General features: G+C 37.9%; 1 protein-coding gene across 6 annotated transcripts in view; it reads right to left on the bottom strand.

The window, feature by feature from the left end:
- The window catches only part of ADK (adenosine kinase), a 298,730-nt gene that overhangs the window by 19,590 nt on the left and 258,000 nt on the right, over window positions 1-21,140 (bottom strand). The gene's annotated exons all lie outside the window — the stretch shown is intronic.

Here is a 21,140-nt window from a genome sequence, read left to right as displayed (position 1 = left end):
CCTCTGGTAGTCAGTATGCATTAAACTGTCTCAGAGCAAACAGATTGTCCTTTGGCAGACAGCAGGAATTAGAAAAAGGGGAGGGGGAAGAAAAGCCTGTCAACCAGTGAAAACGAAAACCATCAGAGCTGTTTTCTTTTAATTTTTGGTAAAAATAGAAATAAAATGGGAAATAGATCCTCCAGTAGCTGAAAGCTGGAGATGAGTGGTTTCTTCACTGTCCAGCAACAGAGCAGATCATAAAAATCACTCTTACACTGACATACACAGTAGCAAACAAGGAAACCTAGTTTGGGAGGCATATAAAGAATTCGCAGTCTCAAATCAGGCAAGTCTGTGTATGCTGCAGAGGTACCAGAAGGATCCTGGTTTCTGTGAAATGCAGTGTATCAGCTCTACTGCTCTTCACCATCTGCTACTAAGTGAACCAGGCAGATATAATGATGCTGCCTCCAGAGGGAACTGTTGGCTGGCCCACCAGGAGGGGAGGGGAGGGGAAGGGAGGGGAGCATTAGCAACAGCCATCCATGAGAGGCAAAGGAAAAAGGGTAACGAAAAACATAAGATGAATATTCCAATTAAAGAACAGGTTTCAGTCAGTTCTCAGTGCATCCTACTCTCTATCCTGTTAAGAAAGCTATTTAGAAACGTGATTCAATGCTGTGTTGTGCTCTTAAGATAGTCTTCAAGAGCAATGTTTTTTAGTAATTTTAACAGCATTCATTTGAATTGGAAATCAAGAAAGGAGAGGTCTTACATTAAACTCTGCCAGACGAGCAGAGTGTATGCATCCATTTCGTAAGAAGGTATATATGACTTGCTCTAGATAATACTAAAACAATGAACAAATTGATAACTCTGTTGAAGGCACATTGTAATAAACTAACCTGCTTCCTTCCCAAGTGTGCATGGGCACACTCAGATGTTCTACGTTAAATACACAGTAGACACTTGCATATGCATACAAATGTATGTGGTTGGGCACAGAGAGTGAATAATGCACAGACATTACATTTTGAATGCTGTAAGTGGGACTTGGCATCAGATGAGACTCTATTCAAGCAAACTAACACAAGTGAAAGCTCTCACCATCATCTTTCTCCCTTCTTTTCCTCCTCTGTCTTGATTCCTTCCCTCAGCTCCCTCTAGTACTTGCAGGTAAGTATTGCACTATAAGCTTTATTCTATTCTTTCTGCAGTAGGTGTAATTGTAACTGAATTAGTCCAAAACTCCCAAATACATCAAGAAATTCGGCTGATAAGAAAATAATCTTTTTTTTCTGATCACAGTTTTCCTTCTGTATCTGGGTCATACATTCTGTCTCTATAACTTTATACATTTTCAAGAGGAGCAATAATCTCATCTTTTGAAGTACTGAAGTTTCAGAAGGAGCCAGCATGGCTTTGGAGCATATACTACATTATAAAGATATTACCATCTGCACACATCTAATTGGCAAATTATCTTTCTTTAACCTTAGGAGAACTTCTACTAGCATAGTAGAGTCTACTAAACTACAGTTAATAATAATACATATTGAAAGATACAACAAAGTAACACTGAGGTGTTGGTTTTTTTTTTCTTTCCTCCACAATAACTGAAGTCAGTTAGAATTAAAACTGCCATTAAATTACCTTGCTATGTCTGTGTAATAGCATAAAAATAGCTAACATCTCTTACTGATCTGTGTAACAACTAGGCACAACAGGGTAAATTAAGATGAAGCAGAAGTCTCCATTCTGAATATCCTTGCTTTTGTGACTTTAATGTTGCTTTAACTTCATTTTTGTGTGTGATCTATTATGTTATAAAACTCCCAAATCCATCACAGCAAACATAGAGACACCTTGGCTAAGTGCACTGGTCATCAGTGGCCTTGCTTTTCAAAGTCAGTTCTGATTTCATTTATCATTCTGAGAGCTTATGAAATAAGGAATAATTACATAAGTGTTTTGAAGTCCAAGTGCTGCTCCTCGGGGCATAAAATCCAGTGTACTATTTTTAAGCAACAAATATCTTCTATGGTAAACACCCTGGGATACAACACATTCCACTTGGATATCCTTTCCTGGAAGCCCAGAATTATGAGTGCAAATTGCAACAAGGTATCTATAATTAAGGCAGTTTTAGTAACAAGCATTAATGAAATCTAAAATGTTGGGACTTTGTTTCAACTCTCAATGATTTTACATTAGTGAGGTACTCAACTGTTTTAGAATGGTATAGAAATAATCAAAAGCAAACACTGATGTGGTGATTTCATAGGCTGAAGACAATATTCACAGACAAATCAGAAGGAATTAGCTCATTGGTAAATTTAGCTATTGTTAATTTGTTGCACTATGTACATAAAGATGTGAAATCTTAATTTTCTTCAGGCAAAAATATGTGCTAGCATATCTAGCTTAAGATATTTTCGTAGGTAAAACAGTCTGGAGAGATACTAATTGGAGAGCAATATTAAGTGAAAAAACAGTGCTCTTTCCATTCTACTACATTTAAGCTCCCAAATGAACACAAGCCTATTTCATGATGTTAACTGAAACAATCGAACTCTGATGATAGCTGCAAATACTACAGGTCTGTCTTTAAACCAAATTAGAATCACAGACTACACGTCTACTCTTAGTACAGTAATAAACACCAGCAAGCAATCATTACATCCAATTAGGCTGAGTACTTTCCTTAACTGGGTCATTTACCAGTCTCTCTTGCTCTTAAAAGTAGATTAAATGTGTAAACTTACATTTAATTACCTGTAACAGAACTCTTATGGGCAACATGTTGGAGTGTCCTTAATTTTGTATTAAAATAAAATAAAAGGAAGAAGGGAGCCCTAAAGTATATACAAAAATGTCTAGCTATTTCCTCAAATAATCTTTTGATCCGTGGGCTGGTAGTGGTAGTACAGATGCTTACAAGATGGAGACACATTCAGGTTTCTTTTGTGAGCTTTAACTTGTAAAAAAAGGAACAACTGTGAAACAGAATTCTGTCCTGTCTCCTCCCCACCTCCATCCCCTCTAATTTTCTTCAGATCGGGGGCCAAAAACAGATAAAAAGAAAGGAGGAAAAAAAAAAAAGAGAGACAGGAAGAACTTAACAGAACATAGAAACCTGAACTCAAAACCTATAAATGTCTCTGGGCAGCTGTAAGGTAAGAAGGAACGAGAAAAGTATTTGAAACAAGCCCATGTCAGTCAGGATGATTCTGAGCACTTGCCTCTCTCCAGAAGGTAAAACCCAGAAGCCTACAGGCTCTAAGTCTCTGCGCCTTCTTCAGCACATTAATACAGCTTTAAAAATCATTAGTATAACAACACCTTATCTTGTTTTTTCTACAGTAAAAAATACTGTTGTTGCTGTACTTCATACAAAGATACCACACTTGATAACATAAATCAAACAGATACCGCAACTCTCCCACCGTATCAGCACAGCACTGTCCAAAGTTATAAGGCAACGTGGGGCAGGGCACTGTGCACTGAACCCCTGGTTAGGAATCCTTAAGACTTCCAGTGATGATGTATTTCAAACCTGGCGGTCCTGATCCAACCTGTCATTTCTAAGCAAACAGAATGAGATCCTGCATTTTCGGGCTGGGACTTTCAGACAGCTGTACTGGATGAACACTCCAGCCCCCCGGCACTTCTGTGCGCATGGTAAGTTTGCCTTGTTTTGCATGCCAACATCTCCTCTCTCCTCCATTTAGTTCCGTGCATTGTTTGGCCTGGTGTTGTAACCATGTAGGGCTTGTCAGAAAAATACGGAATTTATTTGTGCAAGTCAGTGGAGTTAAATAGTATAACAAGTGAGATGCAAGTCAGCCACATGCTTTGGGATCTTTCTAATCAAATATTCTAATAATACACAACAAATGATGCTGTATTCTAATGAATTCAAAGAAAACTTTATAGCTAGTAGTGTAGAAGTTAAGCTTTTATTGCTATAATAAACAATGTTACGCTAAACAAGTTATAGAGTAGTTGTCATTTACAATGCATTTATATGTCTATGGCATGGTACAATTAATATAAATATTAATTTATTTCCATAATAAAAGACCCAAACAGTGCAATCAGGCTAAAATTCTCTTTGCAGCTTGCTAAGCAAAAGTAAGGCCATATAGCTGTGCTGGCAAGGATGCAAAGTACTGTCCCTCAGAGGCAGCTAGTTAATTTTCAGTAGAAACAGAGAAGGAATATGATGCCAAAGACCTTGAATCATCTGTGGCTCTACTCATGGTCCTACAGGTATCTGTAGGGGAAATGACGGTGTGCAGACCCCCTTCTTCCCTCTCTCTTAGGAGATAACGTTAATCCAAAGATGTTCAGTGAGACTTGTCTTCTCTTTATAGCTCTCCTCAGACATACACATTGTCCCATTATCTAGTCAAAAGTATTTTTATTCAAACGTCATATTCATAGCATCTCACTAAAGTGTGATTCATAGGATTAGAGTTAACAGGGGAAAGAAGGTTCCTCCAAAGGAACTCGTGCACTCATACACATCAACTATTAGCACTGATGTAAAATTAAACACTATTCTTGCACCCAGCATATATCCTTTGAACCTACGTCTGATTCTGTCTGCACTCCTGTTAATTCAACACCACTCCTTTGAAATAACTCTTGATTTATACCAGCATGAGATCAGACTCAGAACTCTGTATCTAGTTACAACAATTGTAAAAAATGTAACAGCATCAACTAATGACTCATGAATAGCTTCTATAGGCCAAAATGTGTTTTGTTTACTTTATAGAAGGTGTGGGAGCCACTTAAATGTCAGTATTTTCTGTATCATCACTGCCAGTGCCATGAGTTGAAGCTCTACTTTATTTCTCATATTAAATAATTCTTTGTTTGCACAAGTAAACAAAACACTGTGACCGTGTGTAAAAGACAGGGAAGCAAGAGGTCAACAGAAAATACTAGTTTTGCTTCAGTTTGGTGCTAATATAACATTTAAAAAAAAAATATATATGCATACATATATGGAAAAACTGCCCTAAAGAACGAGCCGCTGATTTTTTCTGGCATGTGTCACAATGTTTAAAGTTTAGAATGGCAATGAACTCTGCTGAAAAAGCCTTTCCGAGCACACAAGAGCATTGCCATTTGCCCGCTAGGCACAGATTTCAGAGGGAGCTGAAACTGCGCCCACTGAACTGCCAGAAAACGCACTCCTCTAACTCGGCATGGCTGCTGAAGACATAAGGTAGTGTTCAGAGCTAAATCCTTTTCCTGTGATCTCTGTCCAGACCAGGAAAGGGGTTGAGGACTCAGAAAAGGCAAAGGGTGTGAAGTCATAGGCACCAAAATTAAGAAAAGCTTCTGCAGATGTTTCACTGATACAACACAACGACAGTCTTGGAGTTACTATGAAGAGCTCAGATCAAAATCAGTCCTGAAGACAGAAGAGATAGGTTACAACAAATGAAACCCATGAACTGTATGATCCTCGTCTCTATCAAGACCATGGTCTACTGCAGTCAGCCGAGCAATATCAGTGAAATTACAGGGTGACACAAAACCAGACCTGGCCTTGGATATCAGCAAATACAAATATCTCTTCCTGCACTGTAAATCCTATGTGTATCGGTTTGGCCACTGTATATCTTATTTGATCCTTACATGTAAAAAACCAAGCCAACCCCCCCCCGCCCCAGCCCCAAACTATTATTTTTTGAGCTGTATATGGGAATGGGAAATACAAACAAATCTATTTCTATTCGTAAATAGGTAGCTCAAGAATTGAAAACACACACAAATGATGACAGTTGGAATGTCAATGTCTGATGTAAAGAATAAATCAAAAATGTACATCCAAGTTATGCCGACACATACGTTCTAGCTCACACATGCTCTTCAACCTTCTGAGACTTGGCTATGGGGACTGTGCAAAAATGAAGCATCTTTCAGTTCAGAAAGCAGACTGTGCACTTCACTTACTGTTTGCACTGACCCACACACTAGCAGGAATGCATGTGTGTTTGTATTCCATTTCATGGTATTCTACAGACATATTTAAACCACTGCATAGCTGGACCATCACAACACTGTCCTATGGGAGAATTTTCTGACAAATATCAACCTATAATCAGGTCAAAGCAATTCCTACTGGAAAGCCTATCAGGGCATTGGGAAAAAAAAAAAAAAAAAGATAAGAACATGTTATAATTTGATTTTGAGCAGGACAAAAACTGTATTATGCCTCACATTTTTTATACATTAAGCATATTGCCCTAGCGGGGCAAACGCACCTGTCAAAACTTGCAAGGTTTCTTAGCTATACCTCAGTTTCAGAGTGGTGAACACAGAAATCACATCATTTAAATAAATGCCATGTTACATGACAGCTTTGTTTATGCTACATGATAATCTGAGAAGCATGGGTTGTCAGTGGAGGCAGAAATGGGCCCAAGGCACTTCTATTTTACTTGAGCATCAGTAAGACTGAAAAGAGAAGGAATGAACATTAGGTCACTACAGAGCAGTTCTGAAGGAGCTTTTTCTTCTGGGAGAATTTATACTTAGTTTCATAAATAAAATCTGTCCATCGGAATGAAAGAGACAGCTTTCCCTCGAAACATTACTAAAAATAAGTTAATGTGTATATATATTTCTCCTTCAAAAAAAATAATTAATTGGATACTAGTTGGACACTGCTGAGGTAGATATACCAAGAAATTCTACAGCATTGCCTTTGAAGATTCAAATTACTTGTCAAAATTTTAATTTTTCATCCTTTTAACTCAGAGCTCAGCTCTAGAACTTTTACAATTATCTTTTTCTTCTCATTTGTAAATTCTGTGTTGCCTTTAATTAAGATCTGCCTAGACTACTTATTTATTTTTGAAGAATGAAACATGCTTGCTAAATGAATTTCCTCAGGATTTTGCAGGTTTTAAATCTATTAGAAGATGTCACTGCAGTGGAGGCCGAAATTTGTTCTAATTCCAATGGGAAAATAGTCTGCTCTTAAAATGCCAGTTAAAACCAGAGCAACTCCACTGTTTTTAATGGAATTCTTTAAGCTTTATGCCAGTCTAGAAAGAGAATTTAGCCCAAAATGAAGGAGTTTATTTTCCCCCTACGTTAGTTGCAGGTAATTTCTTAGATAATTAAATACCCCAAACTATGATCTCTGCAGTATCTCTTCATCAGTTTAAAAGTATTAGCTAACAAGCAGGACAATCAATCTACCACCTTTTAAAATAATGTCAAATACATTTTAATGTAAATTTTGCAACCCTGAATTTATACAATTATACTTTTATACAATTCACATAGTGAATTAAATTAATTTGGATACAGTTATTATAATAGCAGTTTTGACAAACAGTTTCCGGCAAGAGCTCTTGAATTATATGTTTGTGTAACAAGCCCTTTAAAGCATGGCAGTAGCATATAGGCATTCATAAAGGTAACACAACAGGCTTTACAGTGCACGTGCTGTCATTTAAAGGAAACCCCAACACTCTAAAAACAGGCTGCTTGACAAAACCAAGATAACTAACTTAGCAGACAAATTAAAAATTTCCAGCCTGTATCTCTGCAGAACCTTGTCAAACTCCTACTGTTGCCTGTCACTCTGTTACCTTTCTTTAAAGTTTTATTTCTGTAGTGATAAATTGCTGAATCATTCAGTTTTAAGTTATTTCAACCTAAAACCCCAAACAACTCATTGATCTTCTTTTTAGAAGCAATAAAACATTTTAAAATTAATCAAACTTTAGTTGGCACGTATAGCCAAGTTCAGCTTGCGATCTTTTAAACCTAATTTGTATTCTCGTATTGTCAAGGTGACCACCAAGATACATATTAGAAGGAAAAAAAAAAAAGTTTCCTGCTCTGAAGAGTTTCCAATCTGAAAAACAAGGTTGGTAAGCAAGTAAATAAATACGTATAAATAAAATGTGGACACTCTGCTGATATAATTAAGTTATGAAAAGTTATGAAGAAAGGCAAGAAGGAGATACTGCTTTAAAAACCAGATAAATATGCAGGAAAAAACTCTTGGTTAGCCTACAGAATGAGATCATTTGAACTGTAACTTAAAAATGTGGAAAAAAATTGGAAAATGCTTCTTACTTGTTCCTTTTAGAACCATTTCAGTATAAAACATATACTCAATGGTTATTTAGACATAGTGCCTGCTTTTTTGCCATCTTTTCCTAGAGGAAATAAACCCAGATTAAAAAAAAAAAAGAAAATGAAGACTTTCAATTTAACATTTTTGAAGAAAAACTTTCCTTTTTTATGGAAACAAAATTAACTTCTGTAACTCTCAACTTGCCAAATTTATACTTGTACCAAGCTTTTACTCATCTTTGCTGCTTACTGTCTTTTCATTCACCCTCTTTCCCTTCATCCTTCTCTGTTGCCTGTTGATTCCTACTGATTAGAGAAATGAGCGAGGTGCCTACTGGCTATCTGGAGGCTGATTGTAGCCAACGATCCTAGCACAATTTGGATTTTTACACCAATAAAAACTTACAAGGATTCATTCTTTTTCCAGATAAATACAAATCTGATCCGATAGCTGCTACTCAGCGGCAGGAGAGGCGGGAGCAGAGGGTGCCAGGAAGGAACAAAGCTGCTTGGAGCAGGTTTTTCTGCTGAATGCACTTGTCAAACTTGACCTTAGAGCCTGTATTGTTTTACTCATCCAGTCTCTTATTTCCTTGTTCTGATTTTATTCTTAAATGCCTGTACATTTTGCATGTTCAGGCTGAAATCGGAAGAGCGGTGCTTTCCTTCTGTAGCTCCAACCTTTTAAGAGTAGGCCTCCAGTTCCCTGTTTACAAAAACCAGGGAATCCACCAGTGTCCCATCTCCAAGGAGAGGAGGGCTGTCACTCCCCACCACTTTATCCGATTCCAGCAAAGGGTGTGCTCCAGCCTAGCCAATCCCTAGCAGTTTGGCTTGGCCTTGAAGAACCAAACCTCATTTCTCTTTATCATCAATTTCTAACATATTTTAATTTCTGTATTCATTTCCCTAAGCCATTTGAGATCACAGCTTCATGTGCTCTCATCTTCTAGACGAGTGCAGTGACTATTCCAGAAGCCAACACACAATACATATCTGGTGTGAACATCTAACATGCTTTACTTTGTTTCTCCAAACTTCTGTTTTGGTTGCACACACAAAGACCATTTTATGGTTTCTGTATTCTACTTTTCACAACAAAACAACTGTGCCTTGATTTTTGAAACATTTAAGCTGTCTAGTTAAGCAGGAAATCCAAAAACTATCTTTACATTTTTTATATTTGGTTTTAGCCAAATATAAAAATGTCAGTTCAAAAACCAGATACTCGTATTCCACAATGCACCAGAGATTAAAAGAAAATTGCATTTTTAGCACTCTAGTAACTACAGTGTTCAACTGCTCACAAACAGATTCTCATATTTTTATAGTAATTTACAGTGTGCAGTAGGTATTGTAATCTAATCCACCACGACTGCGTAATTTTTGATCAACTTGCTGTTGATAAATAATGCAAGTATTAGGTTATTAAATTTTTTACAATTAAGTGACTAAGAAAGCTGTTTATTGCCTTCCGTTATACCCTCTGTTAATAAGATCGTTGTTGCAGATGTTCATGTATGCTGCATTGGTGTTTAATGGTGCATGATGCTCTAGGTGGTTCCCATAACCTTGCTTTGTCTACTATGAGCTGACTCAATTGATATGATAATAAAGAAAAGAGGTCTGAAACAAGCTGGGCTGTACTGGCACAATTTGCATAACCTTTAAATTTGCCATCATTTGATAGCCAACTGCTCCTAAAAATTCTTATTCAGTTGTCAGCAACAACAATATACTGTACAAACAGCATTCTGCAATTGGACAGGTGGGGAGGAAAGAGAGGGCATGCATAGTCTATTGCGCTTTTATATTCTATCAAGAAATGTACTTATTATCAAATTTATAAAGCCAACAATTTGGAAGAGAGTTCTGCAGTTTCATTTGTGATCAATTGCTATTAGCCACAATGCATGGCCTGGCATCTTTTCAGGTTCACAGTACAATATCACAGTGTCAGATTACAAGGGACATAAATATTTGGTTCCATGGACTCCTCTCTGATTTAGTTTTGACTGCTAATCACTGGGGCAGGCAGAGGAATCAGGATGGATTAGGAGGGCGGTGGGGGGCACAGGGTAGCGGACTACAGCAAACAAAATCAATGTAAGCAGCCTTCCAAACTTTAAATCTGGTTTCCAACGACTCTGTGTATTCTTTTTAAACAAACACTAGTATTATATCATTCAGTAGGTATAGCCAAAACCTAACAATATAAAAATAGTTCATGTTTACTGTATTCACTACATCTGCTGTCTGTATATACTTTGTCAGGTCTGCTTACTTCACTGACTTTATTATTCATAACAAAGAAAACAGCTATGGTGAAAGTAAGCCCGAACCTACTTTCATTCAAAGGGGATCAACTATTTAAACGTTATTTTTGTGGTGTCCAGAGATTTATATCTAAACTGCCACTTCATATTCTATATTATGCTCAGGTGTGTCAAGGCCAGGTCATTGGTATACGAGTAACGTGCACAGCCTATTTTTCAGATATGGCATTTAAACAATTTCCACTTTGCTTTATCTGTAAAACCTACTGTGGAAATCACTGAGCCAAACTGATCATAAAATCTCTCAATTCCACTTTTAGACAATTAACCATTTTTGAGAACTCCAATTAACCCCCCCCCCCCAAAAAAATTAACTCTAGATGTTTTGTTGTCTTACACAAAATGAATCCTAAATCCCCAAAGTCAGGCGAAGCAGGACCCATTCAAACCTCCCCTTTGTCCACTCTTTCCACTAGCCAGGATTTCTGCTCTGTCTCTCCTAGAGCTAAGGATTTGTCTTCCATTCAGACACCTATTTCCTACAACTTCTATTGCTTGCAACTGGATGCTACAGCAAAGAAACTTCTAATCAAAGGGTCAGTTCCTGCAGTTAATTTTCATCCAGGGTCACCACACATACCCACATTTTACTCTCCTTCCATTCTGTGCAATTATTTTACAGTGACTATTTGAGCAGGTGAAGATTAGAGGCTTGAAAATGTAAGTTCCATCATTTATGGCAAAAGCATGACATGGATAGCTACAATTTAAACTTTTCTACAATGTTCATTCAACTGTCATCACAAGATGGGAAATAAAATCTCTAAATTAAAGATGATAGGCTATCAGAGTCTGTAGGGCACCTTCTGAGTAGACATTCTGCTGTTCAAACTCCTCTGTGATGATTTGTTATGAAGTGAACTGCTGCCTAATAAAAAAAGGCTAACACTGCCAAAATAATGGAAAAAAAGATCTTCTACAGAAGATATTCTGCCTAGGTGCCAGTGGTCCAAGGGCCCAGTTCTTTATGCACCTCATTTGTAACAGACAACAAAGAAGATACCTTAAGGAAAAATGTGTTATCAAATCTTTCAGCACACATAAAGTTTGCTTTTCGTATAACCTCTAGGTAGACTACAAAAATTGAATCGGAGATTGCAGACAGGGTACAACACACAAAAAGACACATGGATCAGTATAAACCATTAATATTCATGAATGTTTTAAGTTCTCCATGGCCATAATCGATATCCAATGAAGTTAATGAGATCTTTCCATTGATTTCAAAAGACGCTGGGTCGAGCCTCACAGACAATAATATCACATTCTCTGCAAGCACTCCAGCTGACAACACATACTTTGATAAGTTGCTACCCTCCCATCCAGAATTTCAGCAATGAACAAAAGATACATTATCTTATTTCAAACTGGTTTTGCAAAATGAGCAATATACCATTATCAAACTCAATATGGAGCATTTAATATCTTTAATTGAATAGCAGTCAAGGCCACAGTAGTAACTTGAGATGTTAATGCCAATATGTGATCCATAAATAAGACAATTGTTATTTATTTAAGAAGGAAATGAAAAAAATCCGTAATGTGTCATCCTCCCAAAAGGTTGAGATTTTGTTTTGTTTTAACTTTGAGCCTCTAGAAAGAGGTGCTTCAAACTCTTATGTCTTCTAACACATCTAAGCCCATCCAATAGATTTAATCGCTGATAAGTAGAGTTATAAGTTCAAACTGGCCTTGACCTTGGGCAGTATGACATTATCTGAAAACCATTAATGGTCTGAAACTAAAGGAAAAGCTCATTAATAAAAGCAAAACCGTACAAAGGTACAAAGGCAAAAAAAAAAAAAAAAAGAAGAAGAAGAAAAAAGGAAGTTTTATTAAAAGTATTGATCATGACCTAGGGCACTACAGACATTGATCTTCCCACATCTCCACAGGAAAAAAAAAGTTAAGCCAACAAATAATTGATCTATTATGAAACCTGCTGAACAAGCCATACATTTAATTTCTTACAATCTAAAAAATAATCACACCAAATTAGGGTAAAGAGAAAATATATTTCTCTAAAATTTATTGGTAAAAAAAATTACTATCTGATTAATTTCATAGAACAGCCACCCTGTTAGTATGATTTGAACCTAAGTGTCGGGAGGTGAGAAGGCTACGCACTGTAAACCTTTAAAGCATGGGTTTCAGATTTCAACTCATTAAAGCATATGCTTTTAAGGAGAAAAGGGTAGAGTCCAATACTGAATATTGCAGCAACGCAGAATGCATGTATAGAAAAGGCCATTGCTGAACATTAAACTTAAAGCATACATTTAATGAAAAGTTTATAGGATAATTATTTTATATAAAACAGAATACTGTAGTTTTGGATTTTCTTCAGTTTGTTCAAAAAGATATCTTTAGACTGACATAACATTGTAGCTGCAAAAACAGTTGCTGAAAAACTAAAAGTCACCAGAATTGCATGTTTCGTGTACATGGAGAGGGGTAGGTGTCATTTTCAGAAAACAGGATAACCTTGACAAAGTTGCATCAATTACATGTACACGTGAAAAGCACAAATTAAATTTGGAAGGCTATCATTAGTTCCAGTGCTTCCCAATTACTGAATGAGCGATTCTGCTGTCTCACCATTCTTTTAATATAGTTCTATGATAAAATTGGTGGTTTTCGGCATATGAGATGTCAATGAGATCGTTTCCCTTCTGATAGTACATTCATGGCTCTGTCCCCTTATTCTTTGATCATTGCTTTGCAGACATAATTCTACAATATTACCAGCTGATCCTGGAGCAACTTTCCTTCCAACTTTGGAACTATGGTCTTTGTTGCTAGATAGAAGTTCAAAATGAAACATCATGTTTATGCCTCAGAGTGAGGCTCCACAGCAACTTCAGCCACTACAGTTTGCAGATACTATAGTCTCATCCTTGTCTCCTTCTACTGCAAATGCTGCATTCTCTCCTCCCATGCTGGCACTAGTACTCATCTGGACCCAGCAACGAGCTGGTTCAGAGAGCTCACTACCCTAGCAGGCTAGGTTTCTGCCAGTCTGTGCAGATGGCTGAACTGGTTCCCCATGTGGGTGGAGAAGTGCTGGCAGGGTGGGGGAAAAGTAGGGGTTGGAAACGTGTGTCCTAGGAGGAGCCAGTGATTTCTGATTTTTCTATCAGTTTAAAACTGCCAGGGACCCAAGTCTCAGTCTCTTGTGCTCCGAGGACTGCGTAGCCATAGAATGAATAAGGTGAATCCTCATTCCTTCCATGACTGCCCACAACAGTAGGGGCCTGCCTTGGTAACCAGAAGGCTTAACGACTTCAATTCTGTCTTCTCAGGATTTCTGGTAGGTAGTTCTGTTGCTTCGTGGTTTGAGCAAACAGAACAATATTGTGCCGTTGTAATTTTTTTCTTTACAAACCACCTCACAACTCACTCAGGTCACCAGTAAAATGGTAACTGTTTTAAAGTATTAGAGCCATGTATACAGGAGGCATCAGGAATTTATGATAAATTAATTCTGTGTGGATGCTCTAACTGAGGAATAATATCACAGGGAAGGCCTCATTTCTCAATAAATAAATAAATAAATAAAGCTACAGTGTACTAAGGTACTTTCCTTCCTGAGCAAGAGTGTTCATTTTGTATTTAATGGCACCTGAATCGGCATCTTACTGTAAATTCATTCAACTTTGCTCTCCAGAGTCAAGCGAGACAGGCCTCAAGTGGTTTAAGAGGTGGCCTTATTGAAATCCCCCTGCCCAAGTCCAGTCTTTATGTTAACTGTGCATACCTGTTATGGGTAGCACCTCCAGGCTATATATACCATTTCTGTGGGGACCTCTTCAGTGTAGTGTGTGCCATCCTCTTGTGATACGTTTAGACTCATTTGGGATAGTAAAAACAAAAGTTGAGTGTGAAAAATTGCAAAAGTGTCTCACACTAATGGGCTATAAAGTTCTTTGTCAATCAATGTAAAAAAGGTGCACATACAAAAAACAATTCTAGCTTTAAATACACAATGATGGGCTCTAAACCACCTATTACCACACCATAATGAAAATTTGAAGTTACAACAGATAATTCTATGAAAATGTCAGATCAACCATCAATGGCAGCCAGAAAAGCAAATAAAACGTTAGGAATTATTAAGAAAGGAATACAGAACAAAGGCAACAACAAAATAAAACCACTTTGTAAACTTCTCAGGCCCTGGCAAGTTGCATATTCTGGTCCCCCATTCACAAAGAGTACAGCAGACCTGAGAAAAAGTGCAGTGAAGGGTGGCCCAGGGTGTCAGAATTACGGAGCAAACAAAGAACAAGTAAACAGAACTGGAAAAGAGTCTGGAAAAAAGACTAGTGAAGGGGAGATAAGCAAGAGTTCCGCAAAATCAAAAGTAACAAGACATTGTATATGGAATGATTACGGATTGGCCATGCAACACAAGCAGGAAGAGATAGCCAGTAACATTCTTAAGTGGCTGAATCCAAACAAATAAGGGGAGGTATTTCTTTACATAACAGACAGTCTGTGACACTCATTATCGCAAGACATTATGGATGGTAAAATCCTATTTTGGACTATTAAGCACAAAGACAACATCTCTAGTTCAGAAATCCCCAAGCTACAGATCGCTGGAAGCTAGGAGAGTGTAACATGCAAGTATCACTAGAGATTTGCCCTGGTTTTATCTTCTTTTACAAGCACCCACTACTGTACACTGTTGCAGATACCAGGTTAGACAGACCTTTGGTCTGCTTCAGTCCTGCTCGCACTCTTTCACTCTATATTGCCTCTCCAACATCATATAATTTCTACTACCTAAGCAGTGGATTTGTGTATTAACAGTTATGCCTCTAAAAATCCTTTTTAGAATTATGGTACAAAACCTGAACTCCTAAATCTATATATTTGTACCTGAGAAACAAATACAGAAATTCTTCTGTGTAAGAGGAAGTACTGCCTAGTCCTAAGGAATGGGATAGGGACCCGTATTTATTGTCCTTCAACAAACATGCATTTTGCACAGCTTAAAGGGGTAATTTTTCCTCAGAATGCGAGAATGTAAATTCATTGTAGCACCTGAAGTTCCAGCTAGGTTTAATAAGAGGCACAGTTTTGCCTTGAAAATTCCTTATCACTAGTGATTATACACGAAAAGGAGATTTCCCAGCTTCACTCTCAATTTCTGGGCTAAACTGGAGCATTAACACATTAGACTAGAAAAGACATCCTTTTCTTAAATTGATATGAAATTACTGAAACACACACACATTACATATATACATGTATCTATTCACATACATGTATATGCATTCTTTGAGATGCAACAGTTGATACACTTTTAAGTCCAGTCAAGATACCAGTATCCAGGAACTTAGGTTTTAATAATGTGTTTCAGCTGTCTAATAAAATGCTCAGACCTCCTCTCCCACACAGCATGAAAGCATGAATGGTCTCAGTTACAAAAAGGTATTGCCAGCTTTGCTATTCATTAATCCTTATCAACAAATGCTCATTATTAATTTAGGTTTTGTGGTTTCCTAAGTCACAACTAAACTAAAACTAATTCTGTTGGGCTTTCTGGCTCATTTGTTATGCCATTAGCGGACTAAAATTTCCTTTTTTCCCAAATCCATTTTTGTTTTCTAAACTTTTCTTTCTATTTGTGAATATAAATGGATAGGGAAGAGTGAAAGTGTGTAATCCTGTGAAAAAGAGAGCACACTGTAATATAACCCAACTACTATTTCCCCAGGTCCAAGACACTACTTTTTTTTGTGTAAACACATAGGAAGGCTGTCTGATAAAAAGAGCTAGTCAGGGTTTTCCTGTCTGGAAGGCTAAGCATGAAAGCTGTAAGTAAGGGAAAAAATAACACTTTTTCTTGCTTCTTAGAGGAGAACACACAATACTCAGTAACTTACAGAAAGAGGAGCTGCAAGCAGGCCCACCATAAAATGTCAGCAGTGTCAATAGTAATAAATACTTCTATGTTTTATAGATAGGCTTACAAGGTAACATGCTGGTCTATGATTGCAGCACAACCTGACAAAGAAAACCTACTGACCTCTGTTTAGAGCAAGTTATATGCTTGAACATCAGTCCTTTTTATTCCCCCCAAAAGCATACAGCATCATGCCATTATGATTTAAGAACAGCTCTTAAAATCTCTCTAGTTTCCACAATTTTGACAACCCTTCTAAAACAAATGGTTTAAAAAGTCTCCTAAAATATTTAAGATCTAACATATCCTGACAAAGTAAAAGAAGCTTCATCATTCATAAAAACATACTATCCATACCTTTGTCATTATTTTCATTTAGATCAGGTTTGGGTTCTATCCAAACGTATAAACTTTTAATTTATGAACATATCTGCATATATTACCTTAACAATGGTTGTACTGGGTGACACCAATAGCCATTTAGCAGATAACAGGTAGAGGCAAAAGCCTAGCATTACTCCAACATCAAAAGCTTGGTAGGCAGGCTCTAAAATTTGGTAATGTTGCAAGTTTTATTGCAACATTAATTTGGCTATACTGCACATGCTGTTTAATTTACGGAATAGATTAAATAACAATAATAACAAGTAGAAACTCACAAAACTATTTCAGTATGTACTGTGTGGTAGGTGCACTAAGAAATTTTTAAGACAGACCTTTCTCATTTTACCACATTCGCCAGCACTGCTAATACCTTTCCTGAAATATCTCAAGTAATGTATCCCCAAAACTGAAGAAGATGTAAGTGGTTAGTAAGCCCTAACTGAGGTGGCTTTAATGCTTGAATCCTTAAAAAATCAATTTTTACTGCCATATTCTAACAAATGAGGTTATTATAAATGTGCCCTTAACAGAGGTGGTCTTGCAAACATTGGGGGTAAAAAAGAATGGAAAATTCTAGGTTCACGCCTGAACATACCAGATTTCATCATTCATAACGTGAAAAATGCTGAAGTGATTTTCTTTAAATTTGGATTGTTTTTCTTTCCTCTATTAAAGCTATAAAACAAGCCAAGTTTAAAGTTTGTAGCTTCAGCTGTTTCTGAATTATGCAAATATTTCAATATAAAAGTATGTTTTTCCATTGCTGAACTGATTTTGCTCAGACTTTCCGAAGATTTCCCTTTGGGCCAAGACCAGTCATAAAATGTATCTGACTAAAAGTAATTTGTTTAAAAATGTTACGAGCAACTCTGTAAAAGGGATAGCTTTCACAGCATTTGATTCTGACAAATGTTATAGCACACATATAGATATGACATATATGTTCTTGCCAGAGCTTGTGATTTTTGGTGCATTTCTTAAAAGCTCCAGCTGCTGAAATCAGGAGATTGCATGTGTTCATTAACTCTCCCTGCTTTCCCCGCATATGTATTTTTTGTGGTTACAGAAAAAAATATTGAAACATGAAATGAATGTATCCCATAAGCTCAGGAACCCTCGGTCAAATCCAGAATCTCAGGCCTCGGAAGAGGGATATGATGGAACAAGGCTGTGGTAGCAGGACAAGAGTCTCAATAGCCAAATAATTCCCAGTATGGACGAGGAGCATCCACACAAAGAATTAGCCCAATACTGTTCCTCAAATAAACTTTTCTGGTAAGCAAGTCCATAGATCCTATTTTCAGGTAACAGTACCTTTCCCGAAGCATAATCCTCTGTACTGAAAAGTTTTGTCACAGGTGTCTCCTACAGGCTACTTTTTTTCAAGAGAGTTTTATCAAAATTCAGTCATGTTGGGGACCAATGCTAGAGAAAATTACAGCGTTTTTCTCAATGCTAATTCTTAGGGTCACTGAGAAATCCAATGCCTGCATGTTCTTCAGTAAAAAGATAAAATTTGACATCATCGAAAAATGCACCTCAGGTTGCCCAGAGAGGTGGTAGATGCCCCATCCCTGGAAACGTTCAAGGTCAGGTTGGACAGGGCTCTGAGCAGCCTGACCTAGTTGAAGATGTCCCTGCTCAGTGCAGGGGGGGTTGGACTAGATGGCCTTTAAAGGTCCCTTCCAACCCAAACCATTCTGTGATTCTATGACATGAAAACTTCAGACAATGATCATTTGCACATGCTCTGTGGAGTCTTATTAGAAGCTGACAGTTAATTCAGTCAACATTTCATCTGCCGCAGCTCCTGTGTGCCAAGCCTAAACACTCCTTTCCTTCTCTATAAAACACACTGATCACACTCACCTTGAATTTGAGCTTGCCTCTTCCTTGCAATTATTCCTACTGACAGAGAACAGGAAGGAAGGGGAGAGAAGAGGGGCCTTGGGGCTGGACTACTGTGACAGAGGAGATAGGAACAGACTGTAGAGAGACCCAATGCGCTCCATGATAGAGATAGAATTTCTTCCTCTGAAAACAGAAATAATTCAGACAGCCAAAGAAAGCGGACTGACAAATGGGAATGGCTTCTAACCGTTTTCATGATCAGCTCCATGTCTATTGCATGGACCTCTAAGTTGCTTGTCAATCCATGCCTGAGTGCCTACAGCTTGTGGTCTGTTTGAGGTGAGCCACCAGTGTTTCTGGTGGGCATTAAACCAATGTTGTGTAAACTGCAGCAATTCGTAAGATGACTAAACATCTCTGCAGTATGGCTGGGCTAGATTTTTGGAGGAAGTAGACGTTTTAGCTGTCTCAGTCTAACCTCTCTCCCTTGTCTGTAAGAGCTATATTCTCAGAACTTTTTGGTCAATCTTTCCTTTCCGTAAGAAACTGCGCCTTTCTGCACTATGCTCTGCTGCTCAAATGCCTGTTGATACTTCCATTCTCTGGAATGTCCAGGAATCAACAACTGTTGGCACAGTCCCTTCCACATGTAATCATTACCTGTATCTGGCCCTCTTCATCCTGCCCCCCCCAAAAGAAAATTTCCACATCTAATTTCCAGCACGTATATATCTGTGCCCTTTCATGAATGAGCTGGCGACCTGCAACAACCACTTTTATCCATCTTATTTCCTCTCCTTCCAGCCAGAGCTGTATCAAAGTGTATCCCCTCATCATTTCCACGACCTGATCCCCCATTCAACCTACACATAACTCATCGAAGAGGTGCACTCCTTCTCTCATAACCCAGCCCCTCTCAACCTGGCCCCGTGGCTGCCTTGTCCTGGACAGGATGCAGAGTCTTTGACAGAGGAAACAGAGCTCTGTTAAGGATGCTCTTACAGCCTCAGTGTTGCCTATCTCATCTTGCCATGCATGGGCAGGAGGAATGAAAGAAGCAGGGGGTGGCCATCCGGCTGTGTCTCTTCACAGCGTGCAGCCCAATCCAAGCCGTTCACTTCTACTCCCATGGCTCACAGTAATGCTGCTCTGCGCTGGCGCTGGAGAGCAGAGACCTTTCCAGGGGGAAAATGGGGAAGCGGAGGAGGAGCAAAAGGTAGAAAACCCACAAAGGCCAAATTCACCTTGGAGTCTTTTACTCTCACACTTGTAAGCTCCAGCTCTATCCTGTGCTCTTTCAGACATAATCTAAGACCACTGGAATATGTGATCTGCCCAACAGCTGATGAAGGCTGGTTAAGGGCAGTAGTAGAAGGGAAGAAAGAGTAGAGTCCTTTGCCTGGATACCGACCCCCTCTGGTTGAGTCACTACTGCCAGAAATGCCTTCCAGCTAATAAACATGTTGTTCCTATTATTATTAACCTGGACAAAATATAGAGCAGAAGATACCAAAAAGCATATTCAAATCCATAGCTGACTTTGTAAATACTATTTTAATATAGGCACAAACTCTTTGAGACTATATAGTTTCCTCAGAAAGGCAGGATAAACAACTAAACACAGGCCACTTTTTCAAAAAATGTACTCCTCTTCTATGCACTAGGAAATTAATTTTATACTGATAACCACTCCTAAATGCAGTAATTCTTCCAAAGATAATTTAGAAACTTTTTACACTTTCCACTGCAGGTTTCAAAGCACAACTAGACCTAATTAGTGTTGAAATAAGTGTGTTAGCAGTATTCTATGCCATTCTGTGGTATCATCGTATGCTAAATTAAGGGACACGTTTTCCTTCTTTCATTATTATTTTAATGTGAGGAGGTGGGAAAAAGATGGTCCACACCAAAGGAAGGAAAAAGGGGGAAAACAATAACAAATTGGTATCTCTTTCGAGAATTGCCCCACAGGCCAAACATTTTTATGTTCTTAATCATTATTAAATGACTTAACATGACACACAGAGCCTGGCGAATGATTGCATCCTGACATGAGAACGAATTACAAATGAAATGAAAGATCAAGCTGTATTAGAGGACTGCCTCTGGGAAATGAAAATCTTTAATTCTCTTTTATTATTGACATTTATTTGGCTGCCATGAATAACAACATAGCAAAGAGATTCAGCTATGCTTGTGCACTGAATAGCTTATCCCACGGCTCAAAACTGCCTTAACATTTATCATGTTTGCTTTTGTAGCTGACACCATTGCATACACTCTCTATCCATCTTGCATTTATCATGCATATAAAGTGCATTCTCTAATTTAAGTTCATTTCATAGCGAACAAACAGCTAAGATTAGCAAGTGTCAGTCCCCAAATAAGCTCCCAGTTGTAAAAATATCAAAGAAAGGATTAATGGATTTGTTAACAACTCCAGTTTGAAGAATAAAATAAGTACACAGTGAAAATTAAATAAGAGCACAGGAGGGTTACATATAAGATTTAGGTTTACTACCGTTATTACTAGCTCATGTATAAAAACATTTTTATAC

Source organism: Aquila chrysaetos, chromosome 11 (assembly GCF_900496995.4).
Source record: "Aquila chrysaetos chrysaetos chromosome 11, bAquChr1.4, whole genome shotgun sequence".
Lineage (NCBI taxonomy): Eukaryota > Metazoa > Chordata > Aves > Accipitriformes > Accipitridae > Aquila > Aquila chrysaetos.
This window is presented reverse-complemented; position numbering and strand designations above follow the sequence as displayed.